General features: G+C 43.8%; 1 long non-coding RNA gene across 2 annotated transcripts; it reads left to right on the plus strand.

Annotated features, from left to right (window-relative positions):
* The first annotated feature begins 3,104 nt into the window (after positions 1-3,104).
* LOC123124640 (uncharacterized) lies at positions 3,105-5,126 on the plus strand. 2 transcript variants are annotated; one of them, XR_006461175.1, is made up of 3 exons: positions 3,105-3,358; positions 3,438-3,686; positions 4,949-5,126. It is a non-coding gene; the product is annotated as an uncharacterized lncRNA (long non-coding RNA). The 2 variants fall into 2 exon arrangements; XR_006461176.1 differs by lacking the exon at positions 4,949-5,126 and adding an exon at positions 4,254-4,314.
* Positions 5,127-16,112: the final 10,986 nt, after the last annotated feature.

The following is a 16,112-nucleotide window of genomic DNA, read 5'->3' on the forward strand; positions in this document are numbered from 1 at the left end:
AACTTGTCCACGAGAAATCGCTTAGTCAAGTTGAATCCATCTTGTGTCTTGTCACACTCACAAGACTCGATGTCAGCAGTGAGAGTCATGAGACGCTCAAGGAGTTGCTTGGGACATTCACCTTCCTCCATACAAAAGTTTTGCAATTGACCCTTGGCAATTTCATATTGAGCAAGCCGGAGAGTGGAGGTACCGGTCTTGGTCCTCACAATGCTATCCCAGAATTCCTTGGCACTTGTGATATGTATGTATGGTCTCCTTTGCTTGTCAGTCATACCTCTCCTTATGCACATGGTTGTTGTGTCATTGAGATTCTTGTCATATACCTCTCATGGAGTAAGATTCTTCGGGTCAACAGCTTGGTAGCCATACTCCAAGATTTCCAACATCTCATCATTTGCATATCGAAGATGATCCTGCATAGCAACTCTCCACAAAGCAAAATCGGTAGTGTCATCAAGTAAAGGAGGTTTGCCTTGAGGGTTATACTTTGGTTTCTCTATTTAAGGTCTTGCATAAAGCCAAGGAACAATGGAGTGTTCATTACTAGGAGGTTGTTGACCAAGTGAAGGAGTAGGCACAACTGGCCTCGAGGCCGCACCGCCAGAAAGTGGTGCAAGCATCGTGGTTAGTGTGGCTAGTCTCATTTGGACCAAGGCCTCAAGAGAAGCATCATTCTCCTCCTTTTGCTTAGCAAGTGCCCGTTCCAGATCCTCAGAAGTGAAGGACTTGACTTCCATGGAAACCGCGCCCGTACTCTTCGGATCCGCAACAAGGGGAGTCCCATCGGGGTTCATCTCGCTCTAGGGCGGTTAAGCCACAAGAATAGAGCACGAGGCTCTGATACCAATTAAAAGGATCGAGATGGACCTAGAGGGGGGTGAATAGGTACAATTACAAATTTTAATTATTACTTAGCAATTTTAGGCAATAATGCAGAATATGAAAGTGAGCCTAACAATTGCAAGTATTAAGCTAAGGGCTAAGCAAGGTAAACAAGTAACACCAATATGTAAGTAAGCAAACACAATAAGATATAAGTAAGTCCTAAGAGACAAGTAACCACAAGTAGGAAGTTAGGGTTAGGGATAACCGCAACTTCGAGAGATGAGGATGTATGCCGATGTTCACTTCCTTGGAGGGAAGCTAGTCACCGTTAGAGAGGTGGATGTTACCACGAAGGCACACCAACACCACGAAGGCTCACCCTATTCTCTCTTTGAGACAACACCACGAAGGCGTTTCTCAACCAGTAGTGGTAGACCTTGTGGTGATCTCCAAACCCTCACAAACTTTCCGGGGGTAATCACAATGGTCGATTCCTCTCCGAAAGACTCCTACCGCCTAGGAGTCTCCAACCTCCAAGAGTAACAAGAACGATGGGGAAAAGCTCAAGACTTTCTCAAATCACGAATTCCTTTGTTGCAAAGAAGGGGAAGGAGTAGATCTATCACTTGGATGTACAACTTCTCTCAAATGCTCTCAAATCCTTTGGGGATCTAAGATTTGGGGTGGAAGAGTGAGAGAGAGAGCGAGAGTGAAATGTGTTCTAGGGTTTGCTCAAAGTGAATGGTCAGCCCTCTCCCGTGGGGGAAGAGGACTATATATAGTGTGAGAGCAAATATGGCCGTTGTAGTGTAAGTGACAGGGTAGGCCAGACATCCGGGACAGGGGCCGGACATCCAGCCTAGCGTAGTATGTGTGGAGTGAGGCAGAAAGCAGAGGACAGAACAATGGGACCGGATATCCGGGGCAAAGCCCGGACATCCGGCATATGGCTGGACATCCGGCATATGGCTGGACATCCGGCAAGTTCACCTCGTCGAACAACCCCTGGATAGCACAAGCCGGACATCCGGCAAGGAAGCTCGGAGATACGGGGAGCAAGGGGAGCCCGGACGTCTGGCATGGAGGGCCGGACATCTGGAAGACGACACCATCACAAGATGTTCTCTGGATAGCAAGGTCCGGATATCCGCGTGCGGGCTGGATATCCGGCGTGCAGCCCAGACATCCGGTAGGCAGCCCGGACATCCGGCAAGGCCAGAGACAGAACAAGCAAGACCATATAGTGATAGATCTAAAGAAGGAGTTTTGTGACATGAGCAAGTCTTTTACTAACCCTACCGATCCCCTCTTAATAGTGCCGGATCCTATACTCAAGAAAACAAATATGTAACCATTTTGATACTTCTTCCTTGAGTAAAATCAACTCCGTATGTTCGCGATCCACACACATTTGATGAACCGGGGACTAACACCTGAGATTCACTTGGCGAACATAGTTAGTCCCCTACATGTATATTGTCATCAACATCAGAACATGATGTAAGGGCATGCTTGCACTTTCAACAAGAAGACCACCCGACGCACCAACAAAAGGGACACATGCAAAATGATGAAATCTTTGAGGACCAAACTTACAAATAGTAGAGAAATAAAAAGGATTCTTTTTTGTTTCTTGAAAACACATGGTAGATGCCCCACTCTCTTCAATTGTATTCCTAAGCATCGACCACTTTGCCTTAGAGTTTAACTGTAACATCCCAAATTTTCAAATTTGGTATGTTAATAGGATCATTATTTCTCATCGTGATTTCTATGCATATTTGAATTTTTTTGAATATTCAATTCATTATTGCAACTCAAAGCAATTTATTGGAGTGGAGATAACATGACTTCTCCACTATTTTAAAAATGTTCATAACGTCCAGAGTATTATTTACTGTTCATTTGATATGTTCTGATATTTTTCATAATCTCCAAAATATTTTATTTTAGTATTTTATTGCTGTTTGTGTGTCCTATTGCATAAAAATGAATTTTCAAAATTTCATTAGAATAGGAACTAGTGTTCCTGTAGTTTATTTCAGTAGTGTTATTTTTAATGTGTGTGTGTATATTTTTTTTAGATTTATTATGTTGTTTTATTTTATTTTATTTTTTGCTGCTGTTGTTTTTATTAAAAAAGGGGAACGCAGTGCAGCACAGCCGATGCCACTTTGGCCCGCGGCCCACCAACCCGACGCCGCCGCTGCCCACCTAGCCTACCGAAGCGGTACGCAGCACCCGCGCCCGATCCGCAGCGCTGCTCTCTGCCACTGACCACCTGGCCCCGCCTGTCATCTCTCTCGTCTAGCCGTGTTCTTCCTGGACACAGCGCCGATCCGATCCCTTCTGGATTCGAGCCGAATCTTCGCCCTTCTGCACGATCTTCTCCGTATATATACTCACCACTTTCCCCTCGCCCGATTTTTTTTGGCAAATTTGAGCTCTCCCGTGCCCTAGAACTCGCTGCTGGATCTCGCCGGAGTTCGCCGCCGTCTGATGCTTTTCGCAGGTCGTATCCGTCGCGCCAGTGGGTCCCAACACCTCCTCTTGCTCCTGTTGTATTCCCCTAGATATCCTCTATCGCCCTTACCATCTATATCACACAGGGAACCACCCAGCCGAGTGCTTCGACCTCGCCCCGACGAACACCGCTGCCGCGACTCCAGCCACCATCTTCCATCGTCCCCGCTTGCCACCGACGCCGTTGTGGACGTCTTCGAGACTGCAGAAAAGCTACGCGTCTCGTACTCCACCATACGGAGTTCGGAGACCACCGGAGCAGGCGCCACCATCGCCGCCCGAGGTGCCGGCGCCGTCTTCTTCAAGTCCGGCGACAATCCCTCCTCTGTCCTCCGGTGAGCAATTCTCAACCGCCCGATCTCTCTCTCTAACGGTCCAGATTAAATCATGTTCTGTTTTTTCTCTCTCGAATAGGCATGCGCTATTTAGTGGCCGTACGCTGTTTAGCCATCACAGCGAACACGCTCCAGCCAATCCCGTCTCGCCACGTGGCACATCCACAGCTGCCGCAGCAGTTCTGCCAGAAATCTGTTTTAGCACAATTTATTTTGGCAGATTCCATATCAAATGTTCGTTTAGGTATATCTTGAGACCCGTATGTCCAAATTCATCGATTCTTTTTCCTGTGTACTCATAGTGACCAGGAGAATATTGTAGAACCAAAATTTTACATTTTTTAACAGTTCAAATTCGAATTTGTTTAAATTTGATTTCAAACTTCCGGAGGCCATATCTTTCAAACCGTTGATCTAAATATGCATTGTGATCCTACTAGCATGTAGATAATAGATACCTACTGATATGTTCTGTTAATTAAATTTTTATTTGAATTCCTTGATGTTGACTTTAATGTGGTGTTATGTGAGTACGATTTATTTATCGGTGCCTTCGTTATCGTATAGATTGTCCGGAGTGTGAAGCGGATCAGAATTATGCGTTAGAGTACTAAAACACCGCTCAAGGCAAGTTTGCACTTTTGATTTTGCTCATCCTATATTCTGCTATGCATGTGTGGTTTTATGCTATGATATATGTTTGGTTTGATATATGTATCCTGTGTTGTCATGTTTTGGTATTGATTGTGTTATGTGATGGTGTGATCAACTTGCTATGATAGACGTGGGCATGTGTCGAGTGATCCATGAAATTGGCGAGTGTTTATAACCGTAGGCTCGGGATTATTAACCAGGTGAATGCGTCACTGGCAGAGCGCTCTATTGTCCCTAGAGAATGCGCCATTGACAGAGCGCACTTGAGGCGAGGTATAGTTATCAGAACTTAAATCAGGTGAATGCGTCCTTGGCAGAGCGCTCTATGGTTCCTAGAGAATGCGCCATTGACAAAGCGCACTTGAGAGATACTTCTGAAGTTCCTGTCATGTTTATTTAGAATCTTTGGGTTATCTTGGGCGAGTAAATTAGAGAGGGTTGTGAGTTCAGGTAGTGGAGGTAGGTGAAGACATTCTTCTCCAAACTAACTTGTGTGTTTTGTTTGTCATACATTGTTTTGTGGATGTAGGTTTGCTATATCATATTGTGTGATTTGCCAATACATTCAATGTATTGACCCTTTGTGGCTGCAACTTATCATGTTGCAGGATATTCAGGTGATCAGTGAGATACAGTAGGGTCGCGAGTCTTCACTCAACATGTTCTCCAGTGGGCATTGATGGACTCATCGTTTATTATGCTACCTTTCCGCTGGTATTATTGAATAAAGCTAGCTATGTGCTATTCACTTTGTAATACATTATAATTTCTGGATCATACGTTTTAGTAAATGATGCACTTGTTACTTTGATATTCCTATGTACTATGTGTGCTAGCGAGTCGATCCAGGGACTAGCATGATAAGCACAGAGACATCGAATCTTATCAGGTTCGGGTCGTTACATTAACCCACACACATTCCAACATAAAACATTCCAAAGAATCAAACTAGCATAAGATGACATTGCTAAAATGGGATGACGACGAGAAAGATAAAATTTTCTAAGCTTGACGAAGAAGGAACTCCTTAGTGAGCTCCGCCAGGTCGACATCATAGAGCTCCACACCCTTTGCATAGCATGAACTTGCAATCCCTTAGGAGTTGGTGTTGCTGGAACAACAGATTTCTTGTGCCCGCCTGGACGAGAGGCAAGTGAAATCTCCACAAATCCGAAGGTCACTAAAGATACGTCGGACTTGCTTTTCTTGCCCTTGGGATGGCTGCGAGCAGGAACCAAAGCTTTTGACACTCTAGAGTTCCAAGCCATAATTAATATTCTACATGCCAAAGGTTTTGGAGCAAACTGGATAATGTGGATGAAATATCTATTTAACTCAGCTACTATACTTGAGCTATTTATTAAATGGGGCTCTAGGGAAAAATTCTACTACAAGCTAGAGAGAAGTAAGGCGATGGGACCCTCTATCACCCCTTTTGTTTGTGCTTGTTACAGAGGTAATTTGGGCTCTTTGTTAGATCAACAATAATGCATATGAGAGCCACTCAACATGTTCATCGTGGTCTTCTCCTCACAACAACCCAAAGGAAAGAAAAGAAATTCAGAGAAACACACTGAAATATTTTTGGACTTTTTGTTTTTCTTGAAGAAAGCAATTTAAAAGAAGGAAAGAAAAACGAAAACGAGAAAAAAATATTTACATGGAAAAGCTCCCAACAAGTAAAATAAGAACGAGAAATCTTTTTGGATTTTCTTTTTAATATTGAGAATTACTAAACGAGAAAGAAAAAACGAAAAGGAACGAGAAATATTTTTGGATTTTTGAAGTTTTTCAAAGACAAGAAGAAAGCGAAAATAAAACTAACATTGATATACAATGAAAAAGGATGAACACCGACAAATGGAATGAAATGTGTGGTACATGACTGTAATGTCGGTGAGAGATACGTACTCCCCCAAGCTTAGGCTTTTGGCCTAAGTTGGTCTAAGGTCCGTGGTAGCCGGGGTAATACCCATAGTCGAAGTTTGGGTTGTACTGATATGCAACTACCACAGCTTGGCGTGCTGCCTCCTCAAGGCGGGCTGTCTCTACCGCCCTCTCGTACTCCTCGGCCTCCTCCTCTAGTATGAAGTGCCTATGTTTTTCCTAGAAATTAAAGAAGGAAGGAGCAGGCATAGTAATATGGAAGACACGGCACCTGTTAAAGATTAGCCTTGTGTTTGAGCGGAGGGTCGTCCCTCTCAAGGAACTGGTGGTGTACCATAGCATCATAATCCAGAAAACTAGGTGGCAACATGGCGTCATTTTCTTTAATGGGTACCCCTAGATGACCGGCTATGCGAGTGGCATAAATTCCACCAAAGAAACCACCCATAAAGGCATTATTGTGTAAACGACGTGCAATAGTAACTGCTACTTCTTGAGCTTGCATTGATTTTTTCCTTAAAGAGGAAAGGGTGATGCAGCAAAATAGAGATAAGTATTTCCCTCAGTTAAGAACCAATGTATCAATCCAGTAGGAGGCACAAGCAAGTCTCCAATATATGCACCTGCACAAACTAACAAACTCTTGCACACAACACGAAAAGGGGTTGTCAATCCCTTCACGGTCATGAACAAGAGTGAGATCTAATAGAGATAGGTATAAAAGGTAAATAAAAAGCAAAATAAAGTAAACACAAATAAATTGCAGCAAGGTATTTTTGGGTTTTTTGGTTTATAGATCTGAAAATATATGATGGAAAATAGAGCCGGGGGCCATACATTTCACTAGAGGCTTCTCTCTTGAAAGAAAACATATGGTGCGTAAACAAATTACTGTTGAGCAATTGATAGAAAAGCGCATAGTTATGACGATATCTAAGGCAATGATCATGAATATAGGCATCACGTCTGTGACAAGTAGACCGACTCCTGCCTGCATCTACTATATTACTCCACACATCGACCGCTATCCAGCATGCATCTAGAGTATTAAGTTCATAAGAACGGAGTAACGCCTTAAGCAATATGACATGATGTAGAGGGATAAACTCAAGTAATATGATATAAACCCCATCTTTTTATCCTTGATGGCAACAATACAATACGTGCCTCACTACCCCTTCTGTCACTGGGTGAGGACACCACAAGATTGAACCCAAAACTAAGCACCTCTCCCATTGCAAGAAAAACCAATCTAGTTGGCCAAACCAAACCGATAGTTGAAAGAGAAATACAAAGATATCTTAATCATGCATAAAAGAGTTCAGAGAAGACTATAATATTCATAGATAATCTGATTATAAATCCACAATTCATCGGATCTCAACAAACGCACCGCAAAAGAAGATTACATCGGATAGAACTCCAAGAACATCGAGGAGAACATTGTATTGAAGATCAAAGAGAGAGAAGAAGCCATCTAGATACTAGCTATGGACCCTTAGGTCTATGGTAAACTACTCACACTTCATCGAAAGGACAGCAAGGTTGATGTAGAGGCCCTGCGTGATCGAACCCACATCCGGCAGGGTGCCAGAAAAGGCCCCAGGATGGGATCTCACGGGAACAGAAGCTTGCGGCGGCGGAAAAGTATTTTTGTGGACGCTTATGATGTTTGGGGAATATTTGAGAATATATAGAGCTGGAATTAGGGTTAGGGGTCTCCCGAGGGGCCTACAAGCCAGGGGTGCCCCCCTGGGGCGCGCCCTAGAGGCTTGTGGCCTCCTCAGGACTCTTCTCGCCCTCTCTCCAAGCCCTGTAGGTGTCTTCTGGTCCAAGATAAATCATCGTAAATTTTTATTTTATTTGGACTCCGTTTGATATTCCTTTTCTGTAGAAGTCAAAAACAAGGAAAAAACAGAAACTGGCACTAGGCTCTAGGTTAATAGGTTAGTCCCAAAAATAATATAAAATAGCACATTGATGCATATAAAACATCCAAAACTGATAACATAATAGCATGGAACAATAAAAAAGTATAGATACATTGGAGACGTATCAGTAACCTCCATGTTAAATCCAAAACAGATATTATGCACGTACATGTCGAACTCCTCCTTAATGTCGGCTTGAGTCGTGAAAGAATCCAATGGCCATTCACATGGTCGCACAAGGGCTTCCCGCGGAGGTTCGAGGTCCGGCTCACGTATAGCAAGCCTCGGAGAGCTCTTGCTTGAGGAACCACCTTGGAACATTTTCCTAAACATTTTCTTCTTTTGAAAATTTACTAAAAAAATTAGTGACTCAAAATAAAAGTGAACCAAACTCAACAAAACTGATAGCAACTACTCCCATAAGTATCTAGAGGCTATATCATGCATCAAAACTACTTTGGACCATATAAATTTGACATGCATGCTCAAGAAAAAGGTCACCACAATAGCAAAAATTTGCAATATATAAAGCACTAGAACAAAAACTAATTGGACCTACCGAAGAAGAATATCCCAAAACAGTTTTGGAAACGGAGTTCTCAGCAAGGAGATCGAAATTGGCAGTCAAATGAGCAAGAACACCGGTTTGAGCAAGCGAGTGATTTTTCTGGAGGAAGAAGGGAGTGGGCAGCTGGGTTAAGTGAGTGGGTCCTTGTGGGACCCACAAGCCCACATGGCACGCCCTAGGGGGTGGCGTGCCCCTGGGATGTGTTCTGTGACAAAAATTCTTATATATTCTACAAAAAGTCATACTAAATTTTCAGGGCATTCTGAGAACTTTTATTTTCTCGTCATTTTTTTATTGCACGAAAAATTCAAAAAACAAGAAAATCATGGCATTTCTACTTTATTAACTTCAAATAATAGAGAGTAAATAAGGGATACTGTAGGTTGTGCTTAGTAAATTCATCGACCACATGCCCCTAAAAAAGAATCCATTAATAAGGGAGATCAAGTCTTATTAACAAACTACTTTCGAATGACATGAAACCGAAGAACCTTAGTATAACACTAGGTTGCCTCAACGGGGATATGCATCTCCCCAATAATAAGAGTTTCATATTTCTTCTTGACAGTAGGAAGAGGGAGTTCAAAACTTCCAATAATATTTGTTGGAGATTTTTCAATAACATTAATACCATTCACTTGAAATTTCTTCTTCGAAAAGTGTACCACATGCTCATTACCATTGGTATGAAAAGTGACCTTGCTTTTGTTGCAATCAATAATAGCCCATGCAGTATTCAAGAAGGGTCTACCAAGGATAATCGACATGTTGTCGTCCTCGGGCACATCAAGTATAACAAAGTCTGTCAAGATAGTAACATTTGTAACTACAACAGGCACATCCTCACAAATACCAATAGGTATAGTGGCAGATTTATCCGCCATTTGCAATGATATTTCAGTAGGTGTACTCAAATCAAGTCTTCTATACAAAGAGAAAGGCATAACACTAACACTCGCTCCTAAATCACATAAGGCAGTTTTAACATAGTTTCTTTTAGTGGAGCATGGTATAGTGGGTATTCGTGGATCTCCTAGTTTCTTAGGTTGTAGCAACCAGACCTCAAATAGTCTAGTCTCCGTGGATCAGTGTCATCCCTGGATCGGTAATGCCGACACGCACAGTACTTTGAAGGATTTATAACAGAGTAGCAATCACACACTTATTACATCAAATAGTTCAAGAGAACTCAATACAAATAAATATGGCTTAAGGCCATCTAAAAACGATAACAACGGAAGGCTTGGAAGATAAAGTGAGTCCATCAACTCCAACGGCATCACTGAGTATAAGACCACGACCTAAGGCTCCTTACTCGTCGTCTGAAAAGTCTGCAACATGATACGTTGCAGCCCGAAAATGGGTCAGCACATGGAATATGCTGGCAATGTAACACATAGAGAGTAATGAACAGAATAATGCTATCACTACATGCATATTTGGCTAGTGGAAAGCTCTATGGTTACAGTTTTGCGAAAAGCCAATTTTTCCCTACCATAAAGGAATAAATTTTATTTAACTATCATGGTGGTTGTTAAACATTGAGAAGGTACCTCCAACTCAATCCCAATTAAGAACGTGATTAACCCAATCAAATTAAATTAAGTAACATGATGAGATACACATGATAATCCAGAAACTAGATACTCAAGATGTCCATAACAGGGGACACGGCTAACCATGATTAGTTTGTACACTCTGCAGAGGTTTGCGCACTTTTCCCCACAAGACTCAATCGCCTCCGCTTGATTTCTCGCACTACATGGCGTTTGAGAAACGGATGACCGAGACACGGTCTTTCAGAAACAATACTCTTTACTCCGGGTGGACAGTTACACCTACTTTCCCCTACATCTGCTAGCCCACCTCTTCAAGAGATCATGTAACCTACTCAACTATGCTAGAGCCCATAATAGCTTGTGGCTGCACACGGAAGTTTCTAGCATGAATAATCTCATGATCCCTTTGAGCCTGGATGGCGGTCCATAGGATGATCACACGGGTACTCCGGGATATCCAAAAATACAGGCAACACTGGGTTCTCCAGGTGCCTCAATCCACCCAGATGTAAATTAAAGTAGCCACCTTAAGTTGATCCATTAATTAACAATCTCACATCTGTCATGAAATACACTCAAACCCAATCCACGTCTACGAGCATAGCATAGCAATATAAGCAAACGTAGAAGTAACTCCCAAAGGTTTGATAGTAAACAGGGCAATAGGTACTACCTCATCTACTTCCCAAAACCCACATATTAATCAGATCCTAATCATGCAATAGTTTGAGGATTGATCTAATGCAATAAAACTGGGTGGTAAATGTTGGGGAACGTAGCAGAAATTCAAAGTTTTCTACGCATCACCAAGATCAATCTATGGAGTAATCTAGCAACGAGGGGAAGGGGAGTGCATCTACATACCCTTGTAGATTGCGAAGCGGAAGCGTTGCAAGAACGCGGATGAAGGAGTCGTACTCGTAGCGATTCAGATCGCGGTTGGTTCCGATCTAAGCGCCGAACCACGGCGCCTCCGCGTTCAACACACGTGCAGCCCGGTGACGTCTCCCACGCCTTGATCCAGCAAGGAGAGAGGGAGAGGTTGGGGAAGACTCCATCTAGCAGCAGCACAATGGCGTGATGGTGATGGAGGAGCATGGCAATCCCGCAGGGCTTCGCCAAGCACCACGGGAGAGGAGGAGGAGGGAGAGGGGTAGGGCTGCGCCGAAAGAGAGACGTTCTCGTGTGTCTTGGGCAACCCAAACCTCAACTATATATAGGGGGGAGGGGGCTGCGCCCCCCTCTAGGGTTCCCACCCCAAGAGGAGGCGGCCAGCCCTAGATCCCATCCAAGGGGGGCGGCCAAGGGGAGGAGAGGGGGGGCGCCACTAGGGTGGGCCTCAAGGCCCATCTGGACCTAGGGTTTGCCCCCTCCCACTCTCCCATGCGCTTGGGCCTTGGTGGGGGGGGGCGCACCAGCCCACCTGGGGCTGGTCCCCTCCCACACTTGGCCCACGCAGCCTTCTGGGGCTGGTGGCCCCACTTGGTGGACCCCGGGGACCCTCCCGGTGGTCCCGGTACATTACCGATAACACCCGAAACTTTTCCGGTGACCAAAACAGGACTTCCCATATATAAATCTTTACCTCCGGACCATTCCGGAACTCCTCGTGACGTCCGGGATCTCATCCGGGACTCCGAACAACATTCGGTAACCACGTACATGCTTTCCCTATAACCCTAGCGTCATCGAACCTTAAGCGTGTAGACCCTACGGGTTCGGGAACCATGCAGACATGACCGAGACGTTCTCCGGTCAATAACCAACAGCGGGATCTGGATACCCATGTTGGCTCCCACATGTTCCATGATGATCTCATCGGATGAACCACGATGTCGGGGATTCAATCAATCCCGTATACAATTCCCTTTGTCTATCGGTATGTTACTTGCCCGAGATTCGATCGTCGGTATCCCTATACCTTGTTCAATCTCGTTACCGGCAAGTCTCTTTACTCGTTCCGTAACTCACATCATCCCGTGATCAACTCCTTGATCACATTGTGCACATTATGATGATGTCCTACCCAGTGGGCCCAGAGATACCTCTCCGTTTACACGGAGTGACAAATCCCAGTCTCGATTCATGCCAACCCAACAGACACTTTCGGAGATACCTGTAGTGCACCTTTATAGCCACCCAGTTACGTTGTGACGTTTGGTGCACCCAAAGCATTCCTACGGTATCCGGGAGTTGCACAATCTCATGGTCTAAGGAAATGATACTTGACATTAGAAAAGCTCTGAGCAAACGAACTACACGATCTTGTGCTAGGCTTAGGATTGGGTCTTGTCCATCACATCATTCTCCTAATGATGTGATCCCGTTATCAACGACATCCAATGTCCATGGTCAGGAAACCGTAACCATCTATTGATCAACGAGCTAGTCAACTAGAGGCTTACTAGGGACATGGTGTTGTCTATGTATCCACACATGTATCTGAGTTTCCTATCAATACAATTCTAGCATGGATAATAAACGATTATCATGAACAAGGAAATATAATAATAACCTATTTATTATTGCCTCTAGGGCATATTTCCAACAGTAAAGAGGTATGATCAAAGTGTTACTTGCCTTGCTGATGTTCCGTGAAACCTAGAGACTCGTAGTAGCACGCTTCGCACTCCGGGTACTCTATCGCAAACAAACAATACATACATAAGCAATCAAGCAAGGGTGCACGAATAAAACTCAAAATAAGAGATCTAACCAGAAAGTTCAACTTAAGAACTCCAGTTTGCAAAAAGAATCAAATCGAACGAAGCAACAAAACTCAAAGGGCGAAAGAAACAAGCTTCGTTTACTAATCTAGACCTAAGTCAAATTTTACAGTAGCAAAAACTTGTTTGAATTGGTTAAACAGAAAGAGGGTTTCGAGATGAAAATCTAGGCGCTTGAATCGCCTGATTCCGATAAACGAGCGAAAAGTTAAACTGAAACGAAAATCGGATCAGAAATCGCGATCAAAATTAATCGCGGAAAATCCGAGAAAAAGAAAAACTGCCTAACAGGCTAACGAATGAACGTTCGCTGTCTGCGGTTAAATGACGAAAACCGTTCGTTAAAACGAACGTATGGGCGAAAGTTCGCAAAATAAATAAACCAAAAAAAACCGAACCTATCTAAACAAAACCGAAACTAGGGTTTATGAAATAAAACCGATCGGTTTTATAAAAAAAACCGATGGCTACCTCTAACTCCGGCGGCGACGGGCGGCGGGGCGGCGCGGGTGTCGGGGCGGCGCGGGCGGCGGCGCGGGTCCCGAGGCGGCGGCGGATCGGCTAGGGTTTCGGGTGGGCTGGCGGCGCTGGGCCTCGGGGTCTTGGGCTTTTAAAGGCCGGCCCGAAGAGTCCCGCTTGGGTACGGCCCGCAGTCGGTTGACTTTTTTTAAAATAATTCGGACATGCAGAAAAAGTAAGAAAAGAAATACTAAAAGGATTCCAAAAATCCTGAAATAAATTTTCCCCGTCCTCTAAAAATAAGCCGGACAAGATGAACATTTATTTGGGCCTAAAAACGCAATTTTGAAAAACACGTATTTTTCCTAATTCAAATAAAATCCAAATAAAATCCAAATAAAAACAAATATTTGTTTTTTTAATATTTTTCCTCCAATATTTCATTATTTGTGGACAAGTCATATTAGCTCCTCTCATATATTTTGAAATGAAATATTTTCGGAGAGAAAAATAATTAAAACAAATGATCCCATTTTCAAAATTTGAGAAAACCCAAATATGAAAATAATGAAATCCCCAACTCTCTCCGTGGGTCCTTGAGTTGCGTAGAATTTCTAGGATTGCAAAACAAAATGCAATAAAATATGATATGCAAGAATGATCTATGTATAACATTCCAAATTGAAAATTTGGGATGTTACAAACCTACCCCCCTTAAGATGAATCTCGCCCTCGAGATTCGGGTTGGCTAGAAAATAGGTGAGAGTGGTCCTTCCGTAGATCTTCCTCTCGCTCCCAGGTGACTTCCTCCTCGGTATGGTGACTCCACTGGACTTTGCAAAACTTGATAACCTTGCTGCGGGTGACTCGGCTGGCATATTCGAGAATCTTGACTTGTTTCTCCTCATAGGTCAAATCACTATCCAGCTGAATCGCTTCCAGTGGCACTGTATCTCTCAGTGGTATCTCAGCCATCTCTGCGTGGCACTTCTTCAGCTGAGAAACATGGAACACATCGTGAACTCCCGACAATCCTCCGGGCAATTCCAACTTGTAAGCAACTTCACCCATACGCTCCAAAACTTTGTATGGTCCTACAAAACATGGCGCTAACTTTCCCTTAACTCCAAAGCGCTTCACTCCTCGAAGTGGTGATACTCGAAGATAAACTCTGTCTCCGACTTCGTAAACTGTCTCCTTGCGTTTAGAATCCGCATAACTCTTCTGCCTGGACTGGGCTACCTTGAGCCTATCGCGAATCAACTTCACTTTCTGTTCAGACTCTTTAATCAAATCTGGTCCAAACAACTGGCGGTCTCCAACTTCGTCCCACAACAACGGTGTCCTGCACCTCCTTCCGTACAGAGCTTCGAAAGGGGCCATCTTTAAACTGGATTGATAACTGTTGTTATAAGAGAACTCTGCATATGGCAAATTGTCATCCCAACTAGATCCATAATCTAGCGCACAAGCTCTCAGCATGTCCTCCAAAATCTGATTGACACTCTCGGTCTGTCCGTCTGTCTGTGGATGAAAGGCTGTACTGAACTCTAGCCTGGTACCCAAAGTCTCGTGCAACTGATTCCAAAACTTTGAAGTAAACTGGGTTCCTCTATCTGATACAATGGTCCTCGGAACTCCATGCAGACATACGATCCTGGTCATGTATATCTTTGCCAACTTAGCACTTGTATAAGTGGTCTTTACTGGGATGAAATGAGCTACCTTCGTCAAACAATCGACTACAACCCATATCGAGTCATAGCCTGAACGAGTCCTGGGCAATCCTGTGATAAAATCCATGCCTAGCTTATCCCACTTCCATTCGGGTATCGACAATGGTTGTAACAATCCTGCTGGCTTCTGATGCTCTGCCTTTACTCTCTGACATACATCACAAACTGCTACATACTCCGCAATATCCTTCTTCATTCCGGTCCACCAAAAACTGTCCTTTAAATCCAGGTACATCTTGGTATTTCCTGGGTGAATCGAATATGGTGAATCATGGGCCTCTTGCAAGATCAACTTCCTGATCTCCGGATCATTGGGCACATAAACGCGGTCCTCAAACCATAAGGTATCGTGCTCATCCTCACGAAATCCCTTGGCTTTTCCTTTACTCATCCTTTCCTTTATCTCAGCAATTTCCTTGTCTGTCTTCTGGGCTTCTCTGATCTTATCCATCAAAGTAGACTGAATCTCCAATGCTGCTACATAGCCTCTCGGAACTATTTCCAAACATAGTTCACGAAGATCCTCTGCTAACTCCTTGGGTAACTCTCCGGTCATGAGTGTGTTGACATGGCTCTTGCGGCTCAACGCATAGGCTACTACGTTAGCCTTCCCCGGGTGATAATGCAATCTCATATCATAATCCTTAATGAGCTCCAACCATCTCCTTTGCCTGAGATTCAACTCCTTCTGCGTGAAAATGTACTTCAAACTCTTGTGATCCGTGTACACCTCACAATGGTTTCCGATGAGAAAATGTCTCACGTCTTCAACGCATGCACTACGGCTGCTAACTCCAAATCATGTGTAGCATAATTCAACTCATGGGGTTTAAGCTGTCGTGAGGCATATGAAACAACTCTTCCCTCCTGCATTAGCATTGCTCCAAGTCCTCGATGAGAAGCGTC

Source organism: Triticum aestivum, chromosome 5D, assembly GCF_018294505.1.
Source record: "Triticum aestivum cultivar Chinese Spring chromosome 5D, IWGSC CS RefSeq v2.1, whole genome shotgun sequence".
Lineage (NCBI taxonomy): Eukaryota > Viridiplantae > Streptophyta > Magnoliopsida > Poales > Poaceae > Triticum > Triticum aestivum.